Genomic DNA, 19,227 nt, shown 5'->3' on the forward strand with positions numbered 1-19,227 from the left:
AATAGGCTGTTGCGTTTTGTTCAAGATGTCCGTCGTTGAGCAAGGAAAACAAAGATGTGGAGTAACAGTTGGTTCTTTATTTGCAAGATCTTGGGTTGTTTAATGGCGGTCAGTACACAAGGCACGTCAGCAGATGAAACAATAACGTCATATTCCAGATCAGAAGGTTTTATACTGTCCACTAGCAGGAACTAGGAAGGGAAGGGGAGGGAAGGAAAAACATGTCCTTGTAAGGTAGACATCTGTTCTGTTATCATCTGAATTTTCTGTGTCAATGTGTCATGGAGAAATACTGAGCTCAGTGTGTTGTGTCAGCGTATGATAAGAGTAACTATGTAACTATATTTGTATAAAATAATGAGAATGGTCACACATTGCTGTTGCTCTCCCTTCAAGGCCGAGAAACTTTTGTCCGTATTGTAGAAGCTTGATCCAATCGTCCAATTTATACTACTCGTTTGATTTCTTTTACTTGATCAACATCCTCTCCCTCCCCACTCGCATCCACTTATTCCCCTCGTCTCCTGAACAATCATCCTGCCACCTCACTTCTTCCCACCATCTCGATCTTTTCCATCTTTCTATGCACTTTGCCTTGCATCCTCTGCTGTTTCCCATAACTCTGTTTTACACTCAGCCCCCATGCCCCGCCCCCCCTATTCTCCTCTTCGATTTCCCCGGTGGACTCTTACAGTAAACTGCCTTGCGTAATTTATATGCAGGGCCTTCTTTTTTTAAATGGATGTGGTGGAGGATAGAGGGATAGTAGAAAGATAGCACAAAAGAGGAAGGGCTTGGACGGAATCCATTATGACAAGTATTGAAAAGACTCGGCGGCACAAAGACTACTCTAACCTGGTCCAAAATGTTAATTTTAACAGAAAATAACACATGACCTCAAATTACTCTTCAAACAATACTGGTAATAAAGAAAATCGTTGATGCTTATTTACTTCATAGCAATTTTGAGGGTAAGCCGAGTCGTTAGAAGTTGAGTCAGATCGTGTGGGGACAGGAAGAGGATTCTGTAGTGGCTAAGCTAATGTGCAAATTGAAATGAATTGACTACTCAATACTTTTATCGACATAAATGGCGCTGTGTGTACGTTTGTGTGAGTCTGCCAATCTCATTGATCTAAATTTTTTATCATGACCATTCTTGAGGACTTGCTTGCTGTCTCAAGCCCATTGAGGAACAACATCCGTCCAAGGAATTTCTTGACATTGGAATAGCATTGTGTAGCATCATGCCTTAATGTTTTATGATGCTTTCTGTTTTTGTTTTTTTTGTGTGGCTTTTGTTAATGCAGTGTAACGTTAAACTAATAATAAATAATGTAACATTTAATCCTATTTTGAAAATGTGTATTGAAGTCCAATAATCAAGAAGATAAATGGGAATTTCATTCTTGTTTTTACAGGAACTATCCAGATCATATAAAAGTTGGGAAAGCTCAATGGAATGTAATTAAAAGATGTTATGTGTAATGATGGACCACGGTTTATGTGTAGCCCCCACAAAGCAATAATAGATGAGTGAGAAAAAAAAATTGCTAATTAGCAGCCATTCGACAAAGCACAAGCATCGTGTTGACCTTGATCTCAGCAAGCTCACCAGGAGGCTTGCTTTTCTGAGAAACTTGATCAAATAATAAAATGAATGGTGTCTATATGCAGTATAATATATGCGCAACAATACACTCTAGTTTGCCCTCCATTTTCAGTTCAATCAAATTAAATTGCATTCAGTTTAATTGGACTGGATTCACTTCTAATCAGATACCTTTCAAAATAAAAGCATCTCCAAATCATCAGTGTATCTCTCCAGTGCTTCGCAATTGGAAGCAGCTGTCATAAAAATTCTAGCAATTTACTAAGCATGGTTAGAAAGTTCCATTACATTGACTTCCAGAAAGTGAAACAAATATTTCCCCTCGAAAATATGTGACATAAAGCCGAGTGTGACTCCTCTTTGCTAGGATATGATCAACTTTTCTATTGTGACGTGGTCATTTGCAGTAGATTACATTTTTAATATGTCATCGAAATTGTGTGTTGGTTTGAATCTTGGCTGCGGCTAAAGGTTCGAATGTGAGCGTGAAGAGTCCTTTGTCTTTACGTGCCCTGCAACACTCGTTCATCTCGGCCAAAGTCAGAGCCGTCACGCTAATGAGGACAAACTGTTTAGAAAATGGATGGAAATAAGTAAGGCGTGTGTTCAACTATCTATTTTGTGCCTTGTTAAAGTGAGACTAATTCAGATCCTGTGTAATCAAACCGACGATAATCTTAAATAGATGCAGAGTGTCTTATAACAGTAAGTTACAAGATGTGTGACTGGAAGTAGATTGAGCATCGTACTCTTACTGTAAAAATGGTAGCATCCATTTTGTATTCTTACCAATAAAAGGAACTTTAGGACTATGTCAGCGAAAATGCCTCCTAATGGCATCATTGCTTGGACATATTGGACTGATGGTATGGGGTAATTCCATTCTCCTCATGTGGGATGAGTAAGCCAGAGTTCCTGTAAGTCTGCAAAAGTGTATGTGTGTGTGTGTGTTTGTGAGTGTGTGTTTTTTTAACTTCAGCCCACAGCGCTAACCACAGTTGTCCCAACATGCCATATGGCCAAATCCGACTCTGAGCCTCATCCCACTGATATCACAGTGATTGACTTTTGTAATTGGATCTCAGCTCCTACTTCTGGTCAGATTTCGGGAACACAATATGATGCAACTTTACGTCCATCGCACTTCAAATGGATTTTTGTATTAGCCAAGAAAAGTTTGATCTCAGCAGCTGATGGTGTCTTACTTTTATTCAAATTTGACTCTCTAATGAGCTTTTTAATTTCAAATTGCTGAATGGCAGTAAACCTTTCCTTTCTTTTCATATTTCTGCTGCACTCAGAGGGGCTCTTCTCAGTGCTCTGCATTTTTATCAACTCTTCAGACCCTTTCTTTGGCATTTTGTTGCCCATGTCAAAAGTCACTTCACCCCTGCAGGGATTTCCTCACAGCAATCCCTGGCGTGCTAATTTTGGCTGTGCGACGGCGCATGTGCATTGTTTGAAACAAACTCTTCGCTACTCTCTGTGTTTGTGAGATAACAACCCCTGAGCTATATAACTATACACACAAAACATACAACTGCACAAAAAGAAAAAAAAAAGTTTCAGAGTTGGACCTAACAAGAATGAAAGCATTGAGAGTTGTAAGGCTGTGACAATTGCCTTTATTGTACTTTGAGGCTTTGTAAGTGTCCCTCTTGCCTAATCTCCAGGGTATTGTCCAGAAAGACATCACTGATTCTCAAATTCAATCAGCAGAACCATGGCTGCACTACCACCATGCTTAATTGCATCATGGAGTCAGTGATAAAGTCTGGAGTGACCTGCTGTTGCTTTCTGGAAGGCCGAGCTGCTTGTTATGGCCTTGTAGCTTTTCTCTTTTTTTTCTCATCTTAAAGTTGAAGCGGGAAAGCCACTAATGGATTTATTGTTTCGGCTCCTTTGACTCTTTCTGGGAAACGGAGCAGGGAAATCAAAGATGTTCTTGTTATTTTTTTATTTACTTTTTCCTTGAAACGATGAGTCATGTCTTAGTCGTTTTATTATTAGATATTTAGGTCACCATAGCTGTATATATTTTGTGGATGTCACTTTTATCCTATTAAACCAATTTAACTAGTGGATCACTCACCTAAGTGAACAAAAAAATATTTTTACACAACTCAAAGGACGGTGAAAAGTCATACTGAGTTTATGAAATGCAAAATAATCTATTCATTTATTTATACATTTTTTAAATCAACAAATTGATTGAGGTGCCCAAGTTCAAGGGTCATCTCAGATGGAGCACGTCAGCACTCTGTTATAAACGAATCTGATGCAAATTTTCAGGTAGGATTGTCCTAGAGAACAATAAAGCAACAAGACTATTGATTTTGAATAAATAACTGACACATGATGGATGGAGGTCATTTTACACATCCCTTATTGTATCATTGCAATTTTAACGAGTACATTTCAGTCACAATGTTATAGTTAAAGAAAATTCACAAATAATCTAAAACTAAAATTGAAATAAAACCTTGTTGTTAACACAATCAAATAAAATAAGAGTACTTTAAAAACTTTTACAGATAGATCGACACACCATATACAGTAATATTAAAACTAATAAAAACAAAACTAAAAAAAAAAATTGAAATAACTAATACAAACTAGAATGTGCAATTTCTGGAGAAATTGCGTGTGAAGGCGAAATGTATGAATAACTTCTTCGGGGAATGCTGCCGAATGACGTTGAAACGTGTTGAATTACTTGAGAAATGTAGAAATTTTGGAGAATTTGTGTTGAATTTCAAAATAAAAGATGTGAAGTTTTTGGTAAGTGGGAAGTTGTGGAATAGGTAGGCAAAAGATGAACAGTTGAAAGTTGGAATGGGTTGAATCGGTTGAAAAATGTAGAAATTAGAGTAGAAAAACGAAATTGTGGAGAATTTGGTCGAATTTCAAATTTGAAATTACAATTGAAATTTGGAATGGGTTGAATCGGTAGAAAAAAGTAGAAATTCGAGTAGAAAAACGAAATTTTGAAGAATTTGGTCGAATTTCAAATTTGAAAATTTGTAATTACAATTGAAAGTTGGAAATGGGTTGAATCGGTTGAAAGATGTAGAAATTAGAGTAGAAAAACGAAATTATGGAAAATTTGGTCGAATTTCAAATTTGAAAATGAGGAATTACAATTGAAACTTGGAATGGGTTGAATCGGTTGAAAAATATAGAAATTAGAGTAGAAAAACGAGAATTTGGAGAATTTGGTCGAATTTCAAATTAGAAAGTTTGGAATTACAATTGAAAGTTGGAATGGGATGAATCGGTTAAAAAATGTAGAAATTAGAGTAGAAAAACGAAATTTTGGAGAATTTGGTCGAATTTCAAATTAGAAAATTCGGAATTACAATTGAAAGTTGGAATCGGTTGAATCAGTTGAAAAATGTAGAAATTAGAGTAGAAAAACAAAATTTTGGAGAATTTGGTCGAATTTCAAATTTGAAAATTAGGAATTACAATTGAAACTTGGAATGGGTTGAATCGGTTGAAAAATATAGAAATTAGAGTAGAAAAACGAGAATTTGGAGAATTTGGTCGAATTTCAAATTTGAAAATTAGGAATGACAATTGAAAGTTGGAATGGGTTGAATCGGTTGAAAAATGTAGAAATTAGAATAGAAAAACGGAATTTAGGAGAATTTGGTCGAATTTCAAATTTTCTGTAAGTGGGAAGTTGTGGAATAGATAGGCAAAAGGTTGAAAGTTGGAATGGGTTGAATCGGTTGAAAAATGTAGAAATTAGAGTAGAAAAACGAAATTTTGGAGAATTTGGTTGAATTTCAAATTTGGAATTTTTGGTAAGTGGGAAGTTGTGGAATAGGTAGGCAAAAGGTTGAAAGTTGGAATGGGTTGAATCGGTTGAAAAATGTAGAAATTAGAGTAGAAAAACGAAATTTTGGAGAATTTGGTTGAATTTCAAATTTGGAATTTGTGGTATGTGGGAAGTTGTGGAATAGGTAGGCAAAAGGTTGAAAGTTGGAATGGGTTGAATCGGTTGAAAAATGTAGAAATTAGAGTAGAAAAACTAAATTTGAGAATTTGGTTGAATTTCAAATTTGGAATTTTTGTTAAGTGGGAAGTTGTGGAATAGGTAGGCAAAAGGTTGAAAGTTGGAATGGGTTGAATCGGTTGAAAAATGTAGAAATTAGAGTAGAAAAACGAAATTTTAGAGAATTTTGGTTGAATTTCAAATTTGAAAATTTGGAACTTTTGGTAAGTGGGAAGTTGTGGAATAGGTAGGCAAAAGATGAACAGTTGAAAGTTGGAATGGGTTGAATCGGTTGAAAAATGTAGAAATTAGAGTAGAAAAACGAAATTTTAGAGAAATTTGGTTGAATTTCAAATTTGGAATTTTTGGTAAGTGGGAAGTTGTGGAATAGGTAGGCAAAAGGTTGAACAGTTGAAAGTTGGAATGGGTTGAATCGGTTGAAAAATGTAGAAATGAGAGGTGAAAAACGAAATTTTGTGAAATGTCGAATGTGACATTAAGAATGAATGGGGAAAAATTTGTCGGAATTCTGGGAATTTTGCGAAAACGGAAAATTTTCGGAACGAGAAAAATGGAAGCCACCCTTTCCTGAATATTTGGAATACGTGAAAAGTGGAATGGAGTGAATCGGATGAATTTTGTGGAAGAAGAAGCGGGACAAAAAAGTGAGGAGAATAAAATAGAATAATAATAATAACTAGAATGTGCAATTTCTGGAGAAATTGCGTGTGAAGGCGAAATGTATGAATAACTTCTTCGGGGAATGTAAGTGGGAAGTTGTGGAATAGGTAGGCAAAAGGTTGAAAGTTGGAATGGGTTGAATCGGTTGAAAAATGTAGAAATGAGAAGGGAAAAAGGAATTGGGTGTGAATTTCAAAATAAAAGATGTGAAGTTTTTGGGAAGTTGTGGAATAGGTAGAAAAATGATGAACAGTTGAAAGTTGGAATGGGTTGAATCGGTTGAAAAATGTAGAAATGAGAAGGGAAAAAGGAAATATTGGAGAATTGGGTGTGAATTTCAAAATAAAAGATGTGAAGTTTTTGGGAAGTGGGAAGTTGTGGAATAGGTAGGCAAAAGATGAACAGTTGAAAGTTGGAATGGGTTGAATCGGTTGAAAAATGTAGAAATGAGAAGGGAAAAAGGAATTGGGTGTGAATTTCAAAATAAAAGATGTGAAGTTTTTGGTAAGTGGGAAGTTGTGGAATAGGTAGAAAAATGATGAACAGTTGAAAGTTGGAATGGGTTGAATCGGTTGAAAAATGTAGAAATGAGAAGGGAAAAAGGAATTGGGTGTGAATTTCAAAATAAAAGATGTGAAGTTTTTGGGAAGTTGTGGAATAGGTAGAAACATGATGAACAGTTGAAAGTTGGAATGGGTTGAATCGGTTTAAAAAATGTAGAAATAAGAAGGGAAAAAGGAAATATTGGAGAATTGGGTGTGAATTTCAAAATAAAAGATGTGAAGTTTTTGGGAAGTGGGAAGTTGTGGAATAGGTAGGCAAAAGATGAACAGTTGAAAGTTGGAATGGGTTGAATCGGTTGAAAAATGTAGAAATGAGAAAGGAAAAAGGAATTGGGTGTGAATTTCAAAATAAAAGATGTGAAGTTTTTGGTAAGTGGGAAGTTGTGGAATAGGTAGGCAAAAGATGAACAGTTGAAAGTTGGAATGGGTTGAATCGGTTGAAAAATGTAGAAATTAGAGTAGAAAAACGGAATTTTAGAGAATTTTGGTTGAATTTCAAAATAAAAGATGTGAAGTTTTTGGTAAGTGGGAAGTTGTGGAATAGGTAGGCAAAAGATGAACAGTTGAAAGTTGGAATGGGTTGAATCGGTTGAAAAATGTAGAAATTAGAGTAGAAAAACGGAATTTTAGAGAATTTTGGTTGAATTTCAAAATAAAAGATGTGAAGTTTTTGGTAAGTGGGAAGTTGTGGAATAGGTAGGCAAAAGATGAACAGTTGAAAGTTGGAATGGGTTGAATCGGTTGAAAAATGTAGAAATTAGAGTAGAAAAACGGAATTTTAGAGAATTTTGGTTGAATTTCAAAATAAAAGATGTGAAGTTTTTGGTAAGTGGGAAGTTGTGGAATAGGTAGGCAAAAGGTTGAACAGTTGAAAGTTGGAATGGGTTGAATCGGTTGAAAAATGTAGAAATGAGAGGTGAAAAACGAAATTTTGTGAAATGTCGAATGTTACATTAAGAATGAATGGGGAAAAATTTGTCGGAATTCTGGGAATTTTGCGAAAACGGAAAATTTTCGGAATTAGAAAAATGGAAGCGCTCATGTCGTGAATATTTGGAATACGTGAAAAGTGGAATGGAGTGAATCGGATGAATTTTGTGGAAGAAGAAGCGGGACAAAAAAGTGTGGAGAATAAAAGAGAATAATAATAATAATAACTAGAATTTGCAATTCCTGAAGAAATTGCGTGTGAAGGTGAAGAAGAATGATGTTGAAACAAGTTGAATCGGTTGAAAAATGTAGAAATGAGAAGTGAAAAAGGAATTGGGTGTGAATTTCAAAATAAAAGATGAAGTTTTTGGTAAGTTGTGGAATAGGTAGAAAGATAATGAAGAGTTGAAAGTTGGAATGGGTTGAATCGGTTGAAAAATGTAGAAATGAGAAGGGAAAAAGGAATTGGGTGTGAATTTCAAAATAAAAGATGTGAAGTTTTTGGGAAGTTGTGGAATAGGTAGAAAAATGATGAACAGTTGAAAGTTGGAATGGGTTGAATCGGTTGAAAAATGTAGAAATGAGAAGGGAAAAAGGAATTGGGTGTGAATTTCAAAATAAAAGATGTGAAGTTTTTGGTAAGTTGTGGAATAGGTAGAAAGATAATGAACAGTTGAAAGTTGGAATGGGTTGAATCGGTTGAAAAATGTAGAAATGAAAAGGGAAAAAGGAATTGGTGTGAATTTCAAAATAAAAGATGTGAAGTTTTTGGGAAGTTGTGGAATAGGTAGAAAAATAATGAACAGTTGAAAGTTGAAATGGGTTGAATGGGTTGAAAAATGTAGAAATGAGAAGGGAAAAAGGAAATATTGGTGAATTGGGTGTGAATTTCAAAATAAAAGATGAAAACGTGAAAATGTTGAATTTGGCAAGTTTGGGAATGTCCCCAATGTGATTTGAATGTGTTGAATGATGTGAATTTCAAACTGGAACAACGTAAATGTGAAATGTTGAATCTGCCATTAAGAATGAATGGGGAAAAAATTGCCGGAAATTTGTGAATTTTGTGAAAACGGAAAATATTTGGAAGGAAAGAAATGTAAGCAGCCGTGTCATGAATATTTGGAATAAGTGAAAAGTGGAATGGAGTGAATCGGTTGAAGTATGTGGAAGTAGTTAATGAGTGAAAAAGTGAGCGGAATAAGTAGAATAATAATAATAATAATAATAAAGGACAGGAATAACAATAGTGTGAAGGTTTCACCTTCACACTAACTAGAATGTGCAATTTCTGGAGAAATTGCGTGTGAAGGCGAAATGTATGAATAACTTCTTCGGGGAATGCTGCCGAATGACGTTGAAACGTGTTGAATTACTTGAGAAATGTAGAAAATTTGGAGAATTTGTGGTGAATTTCAAAATAAAAGATGTGAAGTTTTTGGGAAGTGGGAAGTTGTGGAATAGGTAGAAAAATGATGAACAGTTGAAAGTTGGAATGGGTTGAATCGGTTGAAAAATGTAGAAATGAGAAGGGAAAAAGGAATTGGGTGTGAATTTCAAAATAAAAGATGTGAAGTTTTTGGGAAGTTGTGGAATAGGTAGAAAAATGATGAACAGTTGAAAGTTGGAATGGGTTGAATCGGTTGAAAAATGTAGAAATGAGAAGGGAAAAAGGAATTGGGTGTGAATTTCAAAATAAAAGATGTGAAGTTTTTGGTAAGTGGGAAGTTGTGGAATAGGTAGAAAAATGATGAACAGTTGAAAGTTGGAATGGGTTGAATCGGTTGAAAAATGTAGAAATGAGAAGGGAAAAAGGAATTGGGTGTGAATTTCAAAATAAAAGATGTGAAGTTTTTGGGAAGTTGTGGAATAGGTAGAAAAATAATGAACAGTTGAAAGTTGGAATGGGTTGAATCGGTTGAAAAATGTAGAAATGAGAAGGGAAAAAGGAAATATTGGAGAATTGGGTGTGAATTTCAAAATAAAAGATGTGAAGTTTTTGGTAAGTGGGAAGTTGTGGAATAGGTAGGGAAAAGATGAACAGTTGAAAGTTGGAATGGGTTGAATCGGTTGAAAAATGTAGAAATGAGAAGGGGAAAAAGGAAATATTGGAGAATTGGGTGTGAATTTCAAAATAAAAGATGTGAAGTTTTTGGTAAGTGGGAAGTTGTGGAATAGGTAGGCAAAAGATGAACAGTTGAAAGTTGGAATGGGTTGAATCGGTTGAAAAATGTAGAAATTAGAGTAGAAAAACTGAATTTTAGAGAATTTTGGTTGAATTTCAAAATAAAAGATGTGAAGTTTTTGGTAAGTGGGAAGTTGTGGAATAGGTAGGCAAAAGGTTGAACAGTTGAAAGTTGGAATGGGTTGAATCGGTTGAAAAATGTAGAAATGAGAGGTGAAAAACGAAATTTTGTGAAATGTCGAATGTGACATTAAGAATGAATGGGGAAAAATTTGTCGGAATTCTGGGAATTTTGCGAAAACGGAAAATTTTCGGAACGAGAAAAATGGAAGCGCTCGTGTCGTGAATATTTGGAATACGTGAAAAGTGGAATGGAGTGAATCGGATGAATTTTGTGGAAGAAGAAGCGTGTCAAAAAAGTGTGGAGAATAAAATAGAAGAATAATAATAACTAGAATGTGCAATTTCTGGAGAAATTGCGTGTGAAGGCGAAATGTATGAATAACTTCTTCGGGGAATGCTGCCGAATGACGTTGAAACGTGTTGAATTACTTGAGAAATGTAGAAAATTTGGAGAATTGGTGGTGAATTTAAAAATTGAAAGTTTGGAATATTTGGTAAGTGGGAAGTTGTGGAATAGGTAGGCAAAAGATGAACAGTTGAAAGTTGGAATGGGTTGAATCGGTTGAAAAATGTAGAAATTAGAGTAGAAAACGAAATTTTGGAGAATTTGGTCGAATTTCAAATTTGAAATTACAATTGAAATTTGGAATGGGTTGAATCGGTAGAAAAAAGTAGAAATTAGAGTAGAAAAACGAAATTTTGAAGAATTTGGTCGAATTTCAAATTTGAAAATTTGTAATTACAATTGAAAGTTGGAAATGGGTTGAATCGGTTGAAAAATGTAGAAATTAGAGTAGAAAAACGAAATTATGGAAAATTTGGTCGAATTTCAAATTGGAAAATTAGGAATTACAATTGAAACTTGGAATGGGTTGAATCGGTTGAAAAATGTAGAAATTAGAGTAGAAAAACGGAATTTAGGAGAATTTGGTCGAATTTCAAATTTTCTGTAAGTGGGAAGTTGTGGAATAGGTAGGCAAAAGGTTGAAAGTTGGAATGGGTTGAATCGGTTGAAAAATGTAGAAATTAGAGTAGAAAAACGAAATTTTGGAGAATTTGGTTGAATTTCAAATTTGGAATTTTTGGTAAGTGGGAAGTTGTGGAATAGGTAGGCAAAAGGTTGAAAGTTGGAATGGGTTGAATCGGTTGAAAAATGTAGAAATTAGAGTAGAAAAACGAAATTTTGGAGAATTTGGTTGAATTTCAAATTTGGAATTTTTGGTATGTGGGAAGTTGTGGAATAGGTAGGCAAAAGGTTGAAAGTTGGAATGGGTTGAATCGGTTGAAAAATGTAGAAATTAGAGTAGAAAAACGAAATTTGAGAATTTGGTTGAATTTCAAATTTGGAATTTTTGTTAAGTGGGAAGTTGTGGAATAGGTAGGCGAAAGGTTGAAAGTTGGAATGGGTTGAATCGGTTGAAAAATGTAGAAATTAGAGTAGAAAAACGAGATTTTAGAGAATTTTGGTTGAATTTCAAATTTGAAAATTTGGAATTTTTGGTAAGTGGGAAGTTGTGGAATAGGTAGGCAAAAGGATGAACAGTTGAAAGTTGGAATGGGTTGAATCGGTTGAAAAATGTAGAAATTAGAGTAGAAAAACGAAATTTTAGAGAATTTTGGTTGAATTTCAAATTTGGAATTTTTGGTAAGTGGGAAGTTGTGGAATAGGTAGGCAAAAGGTTGAACAGTTGAAAGTTGGAATGGGTTGAATCGGTTGAAAAATGTAGAAATGAGAGGTGAAAAACGAAATTTTATGAAATGTCGAATGTGACATTAAGAATGAATGGGGAAAAATTTGTCGGAATTCTGGGAATTTTGCGAAAACGGAAAATTTTCGGAACGAGAAAAATGGAAGCGCTCGTGTCGTGAATATTTGGAATACGTGAAAAGTGGAATGGAGTGAATCGGATGAATTTTGTGGAAGAAGAAGCGTGTCAAAAAAGTGTGGAGAATAAAAGAGAATAATAATAATAATAATAATAGAGAATGGTGTAGAATAACATATGTGTGAAGGCCATCGCCTTCACACAATAATAGAGAATGGTGTAGAATAACATATGTGTGAAGGCCATCGCCTTCACACAATAATAATAATAAAGTAGAATAACATATGTGTGAAGGCCATCGCCTTCACACAACTAGAATGTGCAATTTCTGGAGAAATTGCGTGTGAAGGCGAAATGTATGAATAACTTCTTCGGGGAATGCTGCCGAATGACGTTGAAACGTGTTGAATTACTTGAGAAATGTAGAAATTTTGGAGAATTTGTGTTGAATTTCAAAATAAAAGATGTGAAGTTTTTGGTAAGTGGGAAGTTGTGGAATAGGTAGGCAAAAGATGAACAGTTGAAAGTTGGAATGGGTTGAATCGGTTGAAAAATGTAGAAATGAGAAGGGAAAAAGGAATTGGGTGTGAATTTCAAAATAAAAGATGTGAGGTTTTTGGGAAGTTGTGGAATAGGTAGAAAAATGATGAACAGTTGAAAGTTGGAATGGGTTGAATCGGTTGAAAAATGTAGAAATGAGAAGGGAAAAAGGAATTTGGTGTGAATTTCAAAATAAAAGATGTGAAGTTTTTGGTAAGTGGGAAGTTGTGGAATAGGTAGAAAAATGATGAACAGTTGAAAGTTGGAATGGGTTGAATCGGTTGAAAAATGTAGAAATGAGATGGGGAAAAGGAATTGGGTGTGAATTTCAAAATAAAAGATGTGAAGTTTTTGGTAAGTGGGAAGTTGTGGAATAGGTAGAAAAATGATGAACAGTTGAAAGTTGGAATGGGTTGAATCGGTTGAAAAATGTAGAAATGAGAAGGGAAAAAGGAATTGGGTGTGAATTTCAAAATAAAAGATGTGAAGTTTTTGGGAAGTTGTGGAATAGGTAGAAAAATGATGAACAGTTGAAAGTTGGAATGGGTTGAATCGGTTGAAAAATGTAGAAATGAGAAGGGAAAAAGGAAATATTGGAGAATTGGGTGTGAATTTCAAAATAAAAGATGTGAAGTTTTTGGGAAGTGGGAAGTTGTGGAATAGGTAGGCAAAAGATGAACAGTTGAAAGTTGGAATGGGTTGAATCGGTTGAAAAATGTAGAAATGAGAAGGGAAAAAGGAATTGGGTGTGAATTTCAAAATAAAAGATGTGAAGTTTTTGGTAAGTGGGAAGTTGTGGAATAGGTAGAAAAATGATGAACAGTTGAAAGTTGGAATGGGTTGAATCGGTTGAAAAATGTAGAAATGAGAAGGGAAAAAGGAATTGGGTGTGAATTTCAAAATAAAAGATGTGAAGTTTTTGGGAAGTTGTGGAATAGGTAGAAAAATGATGAACAGTTGAAAGTTGGAATGGGTTGAATCGGTTGAAAAATGTAGAAATGAGAAGGGAAAAAGGAATTTGGTGTGAATTTCAAAATAAAAGATGTGAAGTTTTTGGTAAGTGGGAAGTTGTGGAATAGGTAGGCAAAAGATGAACAGTTGAAAGTTGGAATGGGTTGAATCGGTTGAAAAATGTAGAAATGAGAAGGGAAAAAGGAAATATTGGAGAATTGGGTGTGAATTTCAAAATAAAAGATGTGAAGTTTTTGGTAAGTGGGAAGTTGTGGAATAGGTAGGCAAAAGATGAACAGTTGAAAGTTGGAATGGGTTGAATCGGTTGAAAAATGTAGAAATTAGAGTAGAAAAACGGAATTTTAGAGAATTTTGGTTGAATTTCAAAATAAAAGATGTGAAGTTTTTGGTAAGTGGGAAGTTGTGGAATAGGTAGGCAAAAGATGAACAGTTGAAAGTTGGAATGGGTTGAATCGGTTGAAAAATGTAGAAATTAGAGTAGAAAAACGGAATTTTAGAGAATTTTGGTTGAATTTCAAAATAAAAGATGTGAAGTTTTTGGTAAGTGGGAAGTTGTGGAATAGGTAGGCAAAAAGATGAACAGTTGAAAGTTGGAATGGGTTGAATCGGTTGAAAAATGTAGAAATGAGAGGTGAAAAACGAAATTTTGTGAAATGTCGAATGTGACATTAAGAATGAATGGGGAAAAATTTGTCGGAATTCTGGGAATTTTGCGAAAACGGAAAATTTTCGGAACGAGAAAAATGGAAGCCACCCTTTCGTGAATATTTGGAATACGTGAAAAGTGGAATGGAGTGAATCGGATGAATTTTGTGGAAGAAGAAGCGGGACAGAAAAGTGAGGAGAATAAAATAGAAGAATAATAATAATAACTAGAATGTGCAATTTCTGGAGAAATTGCGTGTGAAGGCGAAATGTATGAATAACTTCTTCGGGGAATGTAAGTGGGAAGTTGTGGAATAGGTAGGCAAAAGGTTGAAAGTTGGAATGGGTTGAATCGGTTGAAAAATGTAGAAATGAGAAGGGAAAAAGGAATTGGGTGTGAATTTCAAAATAAAAGATGTGAAGTTTTTGGGAAGTTGTGGAATAGGTAGAAAAATGATGAACAGTTGAAAGTTGGAATGGGTTGAATCGGTTGAAAAATGTAGAAATGAGAAGGGAAAAAGGAAATATTGGAGAATTGGGTGTGAATTTCAAAATAAAAGATGTGAAGTTTTTGGGAAGTGGGAAGTTGTGGAATAGGTAGGCAAAAGATGAACAGTTGAAAGTTGGAATGGGTTGAATCGGTTGAAAAATGTAGAAATGAGAAGGGAAAAAGGAATTGGGTGTGAATTTCAAAATAAAAGATGTGAAGTTTTTGGTAAGTGGGAAGTTGTGGAATAGGTAGAAAAATGATGAACAGTTGAAAGTTGGAATGGGTTGAATCGGTTGAAAAATGTAGAAATGAGAAGGGAAAAAGGAATTGGATGTGAATTTCAAAATAAAAGATGTGAAGTTTTTGGGAAGTTGTGGAATAGGTAGAAACATGATGAACAGTTGAAAGTTGGAATGGGTTGAATCGGTTGAAAAATGTAGAAATGAGAAGGGAAAAAGGAAATATTGGAGAATTGGGTGTGAATTTCAAAATAAAAGATGTGAAGTTTTTGGGAAGTGGGAAGTTGTGGAATAGGTAGGCAAAAGATGAACAGTTGAAAGTTGGAATGGGTTGAATCGGTTGAAAAATGTAGAAATGAGAAAGGAAAAAGGAATTGGGTGTGAATTTCAAAATAAAAGATGTGAAGTTTTTGGTAAGTGGGAAGTTGTGGAATAGGTAGGCAAAAGATGAACAGTTGAAAGTTGGAATGGGTTGAATCGGTTGAAAAATGTAGAAATTAGAGTAGAAAAACGGAATTTTAGAGAATTTTGGTTGAATTTCAAAATAAAAGATGTGAAGTTTTTGGTAAGTGGGAAGTTGTGGAATAGGTAGGCAAAAGATGAACAGTTGAAAGTTGGAATGGGTTGAATCGGTTGAAAAATGTAGAAATTAGAGTAGAAAAACGGAATTTTAGAGAATTTTGGTTGAATTTCAAAATAAAAGATGTGAAGTTTTTGGTAAGTGGGAAGTTGTGGAATAGGTAGGCAAAAGATGAACAGTTGAAAGTTGGAATGGGTTGAATCGGTTGAAAAATGTAGAAATTAGAGTAGAAAAACGGAATTTTAGAGAATTTTGGTTGAATTTCAAAATAAAAGATGTGAAGTTTTTGGTAAGTGGGAAGTTGTGGAATAGGTAGGCAAAAGGTTGAACAGTTGAAAGTTGGAATGGGTTGAATCGGTTGAAAAATGTAGAAATGAGAGGTGAAAAACGAAATTTTGTGAAATGTCGAATGTTACATTAAGAATGAATGGGGAAAAATTTGTCGGAATTCTGGGAATTTTGCGAAAACGGAAAGTTTTCGGAATTAGAAAAATGGAAGCGCTCATGTCGTGAATATTTGGAATACGTGAAAAGTGGAATGGAGTGAATCGGATGAATTTTGTGGAAGAAGAAGCGGGACAAAAAAGTGTGGAGAATAAAAGAGAATAATAATAATAACTAGAATGTGCAATTTCTGGAGAAATTGCGTGTGAAGGCGAAATGTATGAATAACTTCTTCGGGGAATGCTGCCGAATGACGTTGAAACGTGTTGAATTACTTGAGAAATGTAGAAATTTTGGAGAATTTGTGTTGAATTTCAAAATAAAAGATGTGAAGTTTTTGGTAAGTGGGAAGTTGTGGAATAGGTAGGCAAAAGATGAACAGTTGAAAGTTGGAATGGGTTGAATCGGTTGAAAAATGTAGAAATGAGAAGGGAAAAAGGAATTGGGTGTGAATTTCAAAATAAAAGATGTGAGGTTTTTGGGAAGTTGTGGAATAGGTAGAAAAATGATGAACAGTTGAAAGTTGGAATGGGTTGAATCGGTTGAAAAATGTAGAAATGAGATGGGGAAAAGGAATTGGGTGTGAATTTCAAAATAAAAGATATGAAGTTTTTGGTAAGTGGGAAGTTGTGGAATAGGTAGAAAAATGATGAACAGTTGAAAGTTGGAATGGGTTGAATCGGTTGAAAAATGTAGAAATGAGAAGGGAAAAAGGAATTTGGTGTGAATTTCAAAATAAAAGATGTGAAGTTTTTGGTAAGTGGGAAGTTGTGGAATAGGTAGAAAAATGATGAACAGTTGAAAGTTGGAATGGGTTGAATCGGTTGAAAAATGTAGAAATGAGATGGGGAAAAGGAATTGGGTGTGAATTTCAAAATAAAAGATGTGAAGTTTTTGGTAAGTGGGAAGTTGTGGAATAGGTAGAAAAATGATGAACAGTTGAAAGTTGGAATGGGTTGAATCGGTTGAAAAATGTAGAAATGAGAAGGGAAAAAGGAATTGGGTGTGAATTTCAAAATAAAAGATGTGAAGTTTTTGGGAAGTTGTGGAATAGGTAGAAAAATGATGAACAGTTGAAAGTTGGAATGGGTTGAATCGGTTGAAAAATGTAGAAATGAGAAGGGAAAAAGGAAATATTGGAGAATTGGGTGTGAATTTCAAAATAAAAGATGTGAAGTTTGTGGTAAATTGTGGAATAGGTAGAAAAATAATGAACAGTTGAAAGTTGGAATGGGTTGAATCGGTTGAAAAATGTAGAAATGAGAAGGGAAAAAGGAAATATTGGAGAATTGGGTGTGAATTTCAAAATAAAAGATGTGAAGTTTTTGGTAAGTGGGAAGTTGTGGAATAGGTAGAAAATGATGAACAGTTGAAAGTTGGAATGGGTTGAATCGGTTGAAAAATGTAGAAATGAGAAGGGAAAAAGGAATTGGGTGTGAATTTCAAAATAAAAGATGTGAAGTTTTTGGGAAGTTGTGGAATAGGTAGAAAAATGATGAACAGTTGAAAGTTGGAATGGGTTGAATCGGTTGAAAAATGTAGAAATGAGAAGGGAAAAAGGAAATATTGGAGAATTGGGTGTGAATTTCAAAATAAAAGATGTGAAGTTTTTGGTAAGTGGGAAGTTGTGGAATAGGTAGAAAAATGATGAACAGTTGAAAGTTGGAATGGGTTGAATCGGTTGAAAAATGTAGAAATGAGAAGGGAAAAAGGAAATATTGGAGAATTGGGTGTGAATTTCAAAATAAAAGATGTGAAGTTTTTGGTAAGTGGGAAGTTGTGGAATAGGTAGAAAATGATGAACAGTTGAAAGTTGGAATGGGTTGAATCGGTTGAAAAATGTAGAAATGAGAAAGGAAAAAGGAATTGGGTGTGAATTTCAAAATAAAAGATGTGAAGTTTTTGGTAAGTGGGAAGTTGTGGAATAGGTAGAAAAATGATGAACAGTTGAAAGTTGGAATGGGTTGAATCGGTTGAAAAATGTAGAAATGAGAAGGGAAAAAGGAAATATTGGAGAATTGGGTGTGAATTTCAAAATAAAAGATGTGAAGTTTTTGGTAAGTGGGAAGTTGTGGAATAGGTAGAAAAATGATGAACAGTTGAAAGTTGGAATGGGTTGAATCGGTTGAAAAATGTAGAAATGAGAAGGGAAAAAGGAAATATTGGAGAATTGGGTGTGAATTTCAAAATAAAAGATGTGAAGTTTTTGGTAAGTGGGAAGTTGTGGAATAGGTAGGCAAAAGATGAACAGTTGAAAGTTGGAATGGGTTGAATCGGTTGAAAAATGTAGAAATTAGAGTAGAAAAACGGAATTTTAGAGAATTTTGGTTGAATTTCAAAATAAAAGATGTGAAGTTTTTGGTAAGTGGGAAGTTGTGGAATAGGTAGGCAAAAGATGAACAGTTGAAAGTTGGAATGGGTTGAATCGGTTGAAAAATGTAGAAATGAGACGTGAAAAACGAAATTTTGTGAAATGTCGAATGTGACATTAAGAATGAATGGGGAAAAATTTGTCGGAATTCTGGGAATTCTGCGAAAACGGAAAATTTTCGGAACGAGAAAAATGGAAGCGCTCATGTCGTGAATATTTGGAATACGTGAAAAGTGGAATGGAGTGAATCGGATGAATTATGTGGAAGAAGAAGCGGGACAAAAAAGTGAGGAGAATAAAATATAATAATAATAATAATAACTAGAATGTGCAATTTCTGGAGAAATTGCGTGTGAAGGCGAAATGTATGAATAACTTCTTCGGGGAATGCTGCCGAATGACGTTGAAACGTGTTGAATTACTTGAGAAATGTAGAAAATTTGGAGAATTGGTGGTGAATTTCAAAATTGAAAGTTTGGAATATTTGGTAAGTGGGAAGTTGTGGAATAGGTAGGCAAAAGATGAACAGTTGAAAGTTGGAATGGGTTGAATCGGTTGAAAAATGTAGAAATTAGAGTAGAAAACGAAATTTTGGAGAATTTGGTCGAATTTCAAATTTGAAATTACAATTGAAATTTGGAATGGGTTGAATCGGTAGAAAAAAGTAGAAATTCGAGTAGAAAAACGAAATTTTGAAGAATTTGGTCGAATTTCAAATTTGAAAATTTGTAATTACAATTGAAAGTTGGAAATGGGTTGAATCGGTTGAAAAATGTAGAAATTAGAGTAGAAAAACGAAATTATGGAAAATTTGGTCGAATTTCAAATTGGAAAATTAGGAATTACAATTGAAACTTGGAATGGGTTGAATCGGTTGAAAAATATAGAAATTAGAGTAGAAAAACGAGAATTTGGAGAATTTGGTCGAATTTCAAATTAGAAAGTTTGGAATTACAATTGAAAGTTGGAATGGGATGAATCGGTTAAAAAATGTGGAAATTAGAGTAGAAAAACGAAATTTTGGAG

The 19,227-nt window shown here is 34.4% G+C and overlaps 1 protein-coding gene across 6 annotated transcripts in view; it reads left to right on the top strand.

The window, feature by feature from the left end:
• Positions 1-19,227, top strand: part of LOC119119799 (myelin transcription factor 1-like) — a 95,884-nt gene that overhangs the window by 10,488 nt on the left and 66,169 nt on the right. The gene's annotated exons all lie outside the window — the stretch shown is intronic.

Source organism: Syngnathus acus, chromosome 2 (assembly GCF_901709675.1).
Source record: "Syngnathus acus chromosome 2, fSynAcu1.2, whole genome shotgun sequence".
Classification (NCBI taxonomy): Eukaryota; Metazoa; Chordata; class Actinopteri; order Syngnathiformes; family Syngnathidae; genus Syngnathus; species Syngnathus acus.